General features: G+C 42.4%; 1 pseudogene; it reads right to left on the bottom strand.

Moving 5' to 3' along the window:
• Window positions 1-1160: 1160 nt before the first annotated feature.
• LOC147426556 (uncharacterized) lies at window positions 1161-2162 on the bottom strand (annotated as a pseudogene).
• Between the last annotated feature and the right edge of the window lie 7993 nt (window positions 2163-10155).

The raw sequence follows: 10155 nt of genomic DNA on the forward strand, positions 1-10155 counted from the left end.
GACACACAAGAGGTAGTGTTTGACCTTATATCAATACATCGAGCCCACTCTTGTAGGATATGTTATCATTAGAGCCCATCACTCCACTAATATGGTACTCATTCTAACAACTATCATGTCAAAATGAATCTCTTTTATGTAAAGATGGCCATATAGTTTGGGTTAGAAAAGCGTACATATGAACACCTATTTATGGAGGTCAAACAAGTGGAATAAACTCACCAAAACTAGCCACAAAGCATATAAAAACTTCATGTCAAACCCACAATCTTGTATGGTATCCCTCTTTGGTAGCACCTCTTTGGTAGTCCCAAACCAAATTCGATTATCAGCATGTCCAAACTTAATTAAATTGGCTCCTCTATTGGATCAGCACATATGATAGCCTTTCAAAGAGTCTAGTGTCTAAAAAATAACTAAAACACATTTAGAGTTAGAAAAGATGTCGCAGGTGTTTGGTGTATATTGGTGCATAGACATCACACACTAATCTTAATTATCACTGAGGTGGTTTGGAAAAGAAAATGTTTCAAGAAAACAAATATTTAAAATACATTCCTTTACAAAATTTCAGCCTTGTTTTAACAATCTATTTTCACAAAATAACTGTCACCTACTAGCCAGGCCAAAAACCAACGTCCGGAGGAGTATCAAAATGAATCAAAACCACTCACTTTCAGCTTTCAATTCATGTGAGGTGAAGGAAGATGGAGGTTTCCGTCCAAGCTAGCATCAAAAGCATAGCCTAAAGAGGCAATGCCCACCCTTTTCTTTGACGAGCCCGGCCCTGTACATGGCGGAATGATGCGCCATACATTGTTATGTAATCGTAGAGATACATAAAAGAATCCGCGAGCAGAAGCACCTGGTTGCAGCTAGCGATGCAGGAGGAGTTCCGTGGGAGAGTTCGAAGCTTTGTGTCTAAAGCAGCCCCGTCTATAGCCATCCAACCTCGGGTAGCAAAGTCAAGCTGAAAAATGTGGACGCGTGTGAAGGTGGAAGGGTATGGATAAGCAGCAGGACTACTTCGAAGCTCTAGAGCCACGACGAGAAGGTGCTCATCCAGCTGCACCATGTGGAAGCGAAGCTCCTGCAAGGTGCTCCGGTGTGAAGACACCAGCATGGCAGGCATAGGTATACTTGACCTAATTGCTGTACCCTCAAAGAGTTGTATCCATGGCAATGAGCGATGATATCCTAAGCTCATCTGCCGAAAGAAAGCGATACGCGGCCAACAAGTTGTCGATGTAGAGCTCTTCTCGCCGTGCCTGCGTTCTGAGGTCATAAGTCTCCACTCGCACTTCTAGTACCGACGCAAGAAACAAAAGCAGGTAGGTCTGTAAGCCTTGATCACCTGCTCTCTGCTCCATGCGTGCCATCCTGCAACCGAAGCGGCGCCATCCTCCAGCCAATGCAGCTTTTGCTGGTGGAAATGCATCGTGCATAAAACGGGAGAAGGGAGTCAAGGGCTTGCTGATCACAAGCGGCTCCCACCCGCTCACATTCCTCTGGCCCTTGAAGAACTCCCAGCACAATAAGCCTCCCTTGGCCCCCACTGGCGATATCAGCATCTTGTTCAATGGCAACATTTCTTCTGGAGCGTACTCCGCTATGGCTGCCGGTGCAGGAATCCAGTTCCATGTGTCGGTGTTTGGGTCGAAGGCCACCCATTCGCACTGCTTGCTAGCCAGGCCAAGTGCAGCATCCTTTTACGGCTTTGCTCCGCAGAGGAACCAGGGCAGTTGTACTGCACCCCCATCAGCGCTGCAGATCATTTTATCGGAGGTTGACTCAAGAAACGCAACAAACGAGAGAGAGAGAGAGAGAGAGAGAGAGAGAGAGAGAGAGAGAGAGAGAGTGAACAGAACTTACAAGATTGAAACAGAGTGGGCCGCCAGCTGCTGCCTGCAAGCTGAGACAATAGCAGGAGTCGAGGGAGAGAGGATGGCTTCGTTCCAGGAGCGGCATGTGACACTCAAGCGGACCAGATCCCTGGCGGGCAGTGTGGTGAGGCAGCGCTCCACCAATTCCTGCGGCAGGACATGCCAGATATTGGAAGACAATATCTGACGACTTCGAGCTGTGCGGCGCAGGCGAGCAGCATTCTTCTCCTTGTGTCGCTCATCTTTCATGACATCCATGCTTCGAGTGCGAGGCGCCATCTAGTCTTGTAAACGCAAGCGATTATAATATAAGGATCCAGGAGTACGGCAAGTGATCACGGGGAGAAGATTAACTCCCTTTATAGTCCTATTCACATATTGGTCGTGACTTGTTACGGCCGGCTCTGCAAAACGTAACCCCTACCCTAAATTATTTCCGGAATGGCAAGACAAATGCAGATCTTGGCGGAGAAGCTAGAGTCGATCCCCATCTTGTATGGTGTGGATGTTGCATTCCTTGTTTGTTCCCCTCCATTTTACCTCTCTTGAGCCTCTTTCACATTCTTCCTCAATTCTTTGTGATGGCTATAAAAATGTCTGACAGACTAATCTCTAGCAATCGGATTCTTCACCTGGTGATTCCTGTCGAGATCCACCCTTGGGTGCTAACCATGCATAATCGGCAACGAATGCAATATATCGAGTAGAAGCATGATAATTAGTGTTGTTGTTGACAAACTCAGTCAATGCTAGTAATTCTACCCAACTGTGTTGAAGGTTGTTGATTATGCATCAAAGGTATTTCTCTAAAACTTGATTCACCCTCTCTGTTTTCCAACACTCTGTGGATGATTCGTTGAAGAGAGGTTAATTCTTTACCTCTAGAATCTTTGGACAATCTTTGCCAAAAGCTTCATACGAAGTGTGGCCCTCGATTTGAGATAATCTGATATGGAAGTCCATGGTAGTGATAGATATTCTCAAGGAAGATCTTTCCAATCCCTTCTCTAATGAATAACTTGGTTGCTGGAATGAAATGCGCATCTTTGTGAGTCTTTCAATAACCACCAGAATTGAATAATCTCTCTCGAAGAGGGTAGATCTGTTATGAAATCCATGAGAGAATAGATAACCATGAATTACTAGGAATGGGCAAGGGCTGACGTAATCCGTGTAGAGGAAGATGTGAGGCCTTGGCCTTCTCCAATTTTCACATGTGCGTATATATTCTTTGAAAACTTCCACATCTAACGCGACCAAAAATCCTGTGTGATAAGCTCAATAATTTTGTTTACTCCAAAATGAACAGTTTTTGGGCAATCGTGTCTGAGTCTTTGTGCCCTCGCTCTTTTAACCAGACCCTTGATCATCATCGCTCACTAATGCCTCCTCTATTGTGTCTTCACTTACCAATGATGAATAGTGATTTAACTAGCTATAGAACTCCTTGGCGGTTGCGTACATAGCTATCAACACATAACTTTTGACAATCAAGAATTGAGAATCTAACTTATGTGAGTTTTAAGATGAATAGATCCTACAATTATAGGCTCTTTAATTAGCGGTGGATCTCATTGCTTTTTGCAACATATTAATGTACTCTTAATTGATAAAGTGAATTAGAACTACCTATGTAAGGATCTCTAAAAATTTCACAAAGTCCTTGACGAAAATTGTTGAATGTTGCAGATCCATTGTGATATCTTTGGCAAGACCAAAGAATAGGTCTAGAAAAGAAATGCCAATTGACACTTTCAAGTTCAACGACTCATACATATATTGAGCACTTGTGACATTCTATCTTGCATTGTAAATACTCCATGGAAGTGCACTTGACATTGAAGAGACTTCTTGTTTTCTATCAATAAGGAACTGCGAGCTCAAAGAAGAGCTCAAAGACATTAGAGTCTTTTTCCTATGCTGGAGCTCATCTTTGGAGCCATTCTCTGCAAATAGCTTGAGACTCTTTATAGATACTATTGGAGATATCAAAATCACTCATTCCAATTGGTTAATTGATCTTGAGAATACTCTTTCTTGATGAAGAATCGTAGAGCTTCTTCTTGAAGCACTCTATTGTTTTAATCCTCCTGGAACACTGGTGTTGGAAATAGGGTTCCAGGAAAATACACACAGCTTGGAGAAGATGAAGGAAGCTCAAGCCACACAATTGAGAGTAGTATTACTTAGTGTACAATGAAAAGATAAGATAGCCCTAGAGTGATGGGCATATATACAATGCACGGTGGAAAAACCTCCTAGTGAGGGAAAAAATGCCCCGACAGTCCTAAGTGTGCTCACACACATCAATACCATATGTATATGGTAACAAAACCCCCTTGGGAGTGACGTGGTGAACGAGAGATGGCACATAGAGTATAAGGAAGTGCCATGTCTAGAGGCCAGGATCATTCCACAAAGGGGAGCAAGCCCAAAGGTTTGCAAAAGGATTCAAAATTCTCATGAGACAATCCTTTGTGAAAATATTTGTTGTCTTGTCTTGGCACATAAGACAAGTCGATCTCTCCTATTGAGAGTTTCTTCCTGACATAGTGATGATGTACCTCAATGTGCTTTGTGAAAGCATGAAAAAATGAGTCCCTCACAACTACCAATGCACTCTGATTGTTAGTGTAAATGATGCTGGTAGTGTCCTGTCCAACACCCAAATTATCCATAAGGCGTTTGAGCCATACACACGCAACCGTAGCTATGTAGACTTCCCTATACTCAGCCCCACAACTAGATGTGTCCACAGTAGGTTTCTTCTTGCTTAACCATGATATGCATAAACTACCGAGTATGAAACAAAAACCACTTTGGACATGCATATCAAAACAACCAGGCCAATTCCAGTCTAAAAAAGCATGTAAATTTGGCGGAAATGACCCCCCCTTGGGATAAAACAACCCAAGATGTAAAGTGCCATGCAAGTAGAAAAAGATCCGCTTGATAAACTTGACAATGCTTAGACATTGGGCTATGCATAAATGATCTGCTGACCTGTGAGACCGCAAACTAAATATCCGGCCATCACTAGGCCCCACCAGCATCATGAAAACTAAGTTTTAAACATGTTTCCATGAGAGTGGGAATAGGTTTGCAATCCTCAAGTCCAAAATTACATAGCAATGTGTCTATGTAACTTGTCTGACACAAAGAAATACCACCATCACACAACTTAAACTGGATGCTTAAGTAATGATGCAACAACACCAAATCTTTCATCTTGAAAGTAGCATTCAAAATAACCTCAAATTTAGCAATATGTGCCTTATTTGAACTAGTGATTAGCAAATTATCCACGTATAGAACAACGATGAGAAGTACATCACCCTCACACTCACATACAAAGTGCTTTCTGCTGGACTATAATTATAAAATCCTTGTTTGACCAAATGAGTATCAGCTTTCTCATACCAAGCACAAGGAGACTGCTTCAACCCATACAAAGATTTTTTACATTTGCACACTTTATCCTCTCGTCCTTTCTTGACAAAACTGCAAGGCTATGTTGCATAAAGTTCCTCAAATATGTCACCATTCAAGAAATCGGTAACAATTCCTGATTGATGTACATCCCAACCAAAAGGAGCTACCCATGCACATAGAAAATGGAGCAAAGGTCTCTTCATAATATATCCCTTCTGTTGTGCATAGCCTTTTGCAACAAGTTGAGACTTATAGTAGTCAATTTCATCATCCAGTATACACTTCAACTTGTAAACCCACTTCATACCAATGGCCTTTTTTCCAAAAGGCAAATCACATAAAGTACATGTGTAATTTTTAATAAGTGCATCATATTCTCATTGCATGGCTTCCATACAACTTTTTGAATTCTATGATTCATCAACAGATAGAGGTTCCTCAACATTACATAAACTAAAAATAGCCAAAGCATAGAATCTGATGCATAAGATGCATGGTGACAACCTGAACGAGTGTGACTAGACACAGGTGCATCCAATTTGTTGTCATGTAAAATATGCACAACCATTTCAACATACCTCTAGCCTGTTCATTCTCAATAATTTCCTCATCAATTACATCATGTACATTTGCATAAGTAATATTTGGTTGATCTATATCATTTTTAGAAATCCCCATAGGCTCTACATTTGCCTCTTTGGAACTTACATTTGAGCTTCCACCACTAAAAATAGGCAATAAACTGTTATAAATTTCTTGTGAGCTTACATTATTGTCTCTAGTACATGGCAACAAAAGCTGAATAGAATCTTTCACAAACACAACATCCCATGAAACCAAGATTTACTTTGTTTCTGGATGGTATAACCTGTAAAATTCTCTTTCAACACTATAACCAATAAAAGTGCACTTAACAGCCTTATCATCCATTTTTTTGCACTGCGTTTGTGGCACCAAAGCATAAGCCAAACAACCAAAAATGTGCATGTGATCAATAGATGGCTTTCTATCATGCCATGCTTCATATGGAGTCATAGACTGCAAAGCTTTTGTGGGACACCTATTAAGTACATAAGTAGCACACATGATGGCCTCAAGCAAAAATGAATGCGGAAAAGCTTGACTCTTGACCATATATCGTGCCATCTCTATAAGCAACATATTTTTTCTCTCAGCAATACCATTTTACTGAGCTATATACAACACTGCACATTGATGTTTTATCCCACAAATAGCCAAAAATGCATTAAATTCATGAGACACATATTCCCCTCCTTAATCGGAACAGAGGGTGCCCATAGTACATTTAGAGACATTTTTAGCCATAGTAGCTAGAAATTGCTTGAAGCACATAAACACTTTGGACTTTTCTTTAAGTGGATATACCCATGCATGCCTAAAGAGTAATCATCATTGAAAGTCATGACGTACAGGTAATTGCCCAAGGTTGGAGTTTGCATGGACCCACAAACGTCACTATGCACAAGCTGCAACCTACATGTAGCCTTAATTGAGCCATCCTTTGGAAACTTCGAACACTCTATCTTATTCAAAATACAGCCTTCACAAACATGCTTAATAGGTGCCTCAAGGCGCGTCAAAGAAGAAACCATATCATATTTCTACAAACGCGGCAAACTCGCAAAATTCAAATGCCCAAAACTGTGAGGTCCCCAACCCATCACCATATCCAAATGGAAATTGGAGGGTACCTGACAAGTCACTAGGACTTAACCAATCAAGAAAACATAGTCAAACAAAATTGAGTTCTAATGTCAAAATCTAGTCACAAGATAACTTGAGTTCAAGCCATTAGAAAAGCTTCCCGACCCCGTCTCGTAGAGAAAGCATGAACTAGTACAAGAATTTTACATCCTTAATTCTCATCTTCCAAAAGAGAGAATCTCAAATGCCTTTTTCTCCTTAACTTTTAGATGCATGAATCATTTGAGAGTTCCTCAATCTTGGTGCAATGAGATTCTAAGTTCATGTTTCCTAAACAAAGGGGAGCAGAGAGTTACCTAACCAATCGGGTCCACCCATCCAATGACATGGCAATACGAGCTAGTCCCCATTTTCCACCCCCACACTCACAATTTTCAGCTTGTTTTCTAACTACTACCACTTGGTTGTTCATAATCAGAAATTTTCTTTTATAAGTTCTTGCCACAGATTCCTTAATGCATCCCTTCAAGCATTATCAAAGCGGCACCCAAAAAATATTTCCTAAAAGAAAAACAACATATGACTCTTCTTCATTAAAATATCCAAACGCCAAGAGTTACTCCTCTTGGTGAGAGTTTGTTGCTCCCTGTGTCTTTAGTTGCCCATACAACTAAATTGTCTTGCAATTTGGGCACAAACCCGCAGTGACTAACTTGCAATCTGGGCACAAATTCGCAGGTACTATCTTGCATTCTGGACTCAAACCTGCAAGATGTGTGCACACATGTCAGGACACCGGCAAGGCCAGACTAGACAAGTGCATGGCCGGGCTAGACAGTGTGGAAAGGGAGTCCAACTAGGGAAAACGGCCAGGGGCTATACTATATAGTGGGTGGTTGGGTGGTGGACTCTTAGGTTCTAGTTCCCGTTGTCTTACATTGGTATCAAAAGCAAGGTTCCTATTTTGGGAAAGGCACAGCCATGGAGGAGGGGAGCCACACAATTGTGCATGCTTTTGTGCATGTCAGGGTCAAGGGGGCATGGAGCATCCCTCCTTTGAGGAGGATGACAAGGCAAGCACCCCGTGGGCAACCCCCCTTGCACAGAGGAGCCGCCGAGGCGAACTTGCACCAAAAGCACCGCTTGCGGGCTCTACGGCTACGTAGCGGACAGGGTAGGACATCACGTCACTGGGCCAGAGCCCCTACCTCAACACAGTGAGCTCCACGGTGGGTGCAACCTTCTGCGTGTTGCTTTGAAGCGGCCATAGCGACTGTGGCCTTCTTTTTCCCACTTGAGGGCGCCCAACCCCCTTAGGTTAGTGGCCATACACAAAATTGAAAACATAAGGGGCGGTACTACCCACACTATGGTACCCCACCCCCCTACTCCATGTGCAGATTTGGCAAGGCTGGAAGGTGCGACATAGCATCGACGAGGCCGACACAAATTTCAAGCCAAATTTTCTACGTATTACGCAGAAACTCAGAGATTTCAAGAACACCACTTCGACGGAGTTCAAGTACAATTTTTTTTGGTAAAATCAATTAACGCTTTCAAGTCTAATTGATTCGGCTATGAAGAACTTGTGGAATTCCATATACGGCGGACAATTTGAATCACTCTCCATTGGGATACTATCGATTTTGAAGGAATTAGCAAGGCTAATTACACTTTGCGAGTGCTCTCGATATCAGGTATTTTTTCTGGCTACTCCTTGCACCACACCTTGTCGCCATGGATTCAGATATCAATATGACATTCGATTTTGAGCAAAGTACACGTGATCCTGTCAATGATGGCCCGCGGCCAGATCCTCTCAAGGAGAGTACCCGCGAAGCTACGGCAGGTGATGATACTTACGAATTGCTCGATATTCAAAAATTTTGTGCACTTCAGACACGCATGACAGTCATGGATGAAAATTTTAAAGCTTTAAATGAAAATTTTACTAAACTATCCACATTAGTAATTCAATTAATGCAACAGTAGTCCAAGAGTCCTGCTGACACGCACATGCATGAGCACGTTGCTACACAAGGGCAAGGCACTTTTAATCTAGGGCAAGGCCCAAATACTAAAACGTTGCATACTCTCACTGCAAAAGAGGTGGATGAATTGTTGAAAAACACCAAGCCACCGATTTTTAAGGGAGAAGACCGAGACCGTAATAAGGATGCAATGAATATCTTTCTCAGCAAGTGGGATGGAATTCACGCCTTATGGCGTACTTCGAATGCAATCAAAGCCCTACAAAAGAGCTTAACTCTGGAAGGCAAGGCCTACAAATGGTCGATGTGTCTCAAGGAGAAGAACATCATACCACATAGTTGGGCAGATTTTGAAGCAATGTTTAGCAAAGAATTTTTGTCTACAAACGAGGCCGATCGGAATTGGACGGCTTGGGACACATGTTCCATGCGCTAATACCCATCACTACTTGAATATATCACTCACTATCGGGATGTTATCCTCAAGTTGGGAGGCTTAGATACCATTCAACAAGTACGGGGGTTCATACGAGGCTGACACCCGAGCTTAAGAAGTATGTCAAGACCCAAGACCCTAAAACACTTGAGGAAGCCATAGTGAAAGCACATATTCATCATGATCCAGATGAAAAGAAAACACATAATAGTCACGTGCCTGCTAATACACATGGTGATACACGCACTCAGTATGGGCACACTAAAAGAAAATTTATAGTTGCCGATTCGGATGCATTTAAAAAACCCAAGGGGTCCAGGGGTCCTCTCTCTCCTGAGGACTTTGATAAAGCCAAGAAAGAAAAATTATGTTTTCAATGTTTAGAAAGAGGCCATGGCAAAAAGGATTGTCCCAAGGGGAAATCTGCTGCTTAGGGCAAGGAGAAATCAGTGCACACAGTGCAACTGCTGCCTCTTGAGTCTTCGTCACGATTCTCTACAGTGGACGTAACACACACTGAGGTGGTGCATGAATGTTGTCTCACAACTTCCATGTGGCAACCAACCTTTGGAGCACATGATCAGTTAGTACGTATGTACGGATATCTGCAAGGGCACAAGGTGCGTATTGTTGGAGCTATATATGGCTCACTCTACTCAACTTGGTCTCACCTATATATTTGTATCTTGTCCTCAATATGAATCAGTCTTTGGGAGCGTATATGGTGTGTCTCTTTTCCCGTCTCTCT

The sequence above is a fragment of the Adiantum capillus-veneris genome, chromosome 24, assembly GCF_014529385.1.
Source record: "Adiantum capillus-veneris isolate H3 chromosome 24, ASM1452938v2, whole genome shotgun sequence".
Lineage (NCBI taxonomy): Eukaryota > Viridiplantae > Streptophyta > Polypodiopsida > Polypodiales > Pteridaceae > Adiantum > Adiantum capillus-veneris.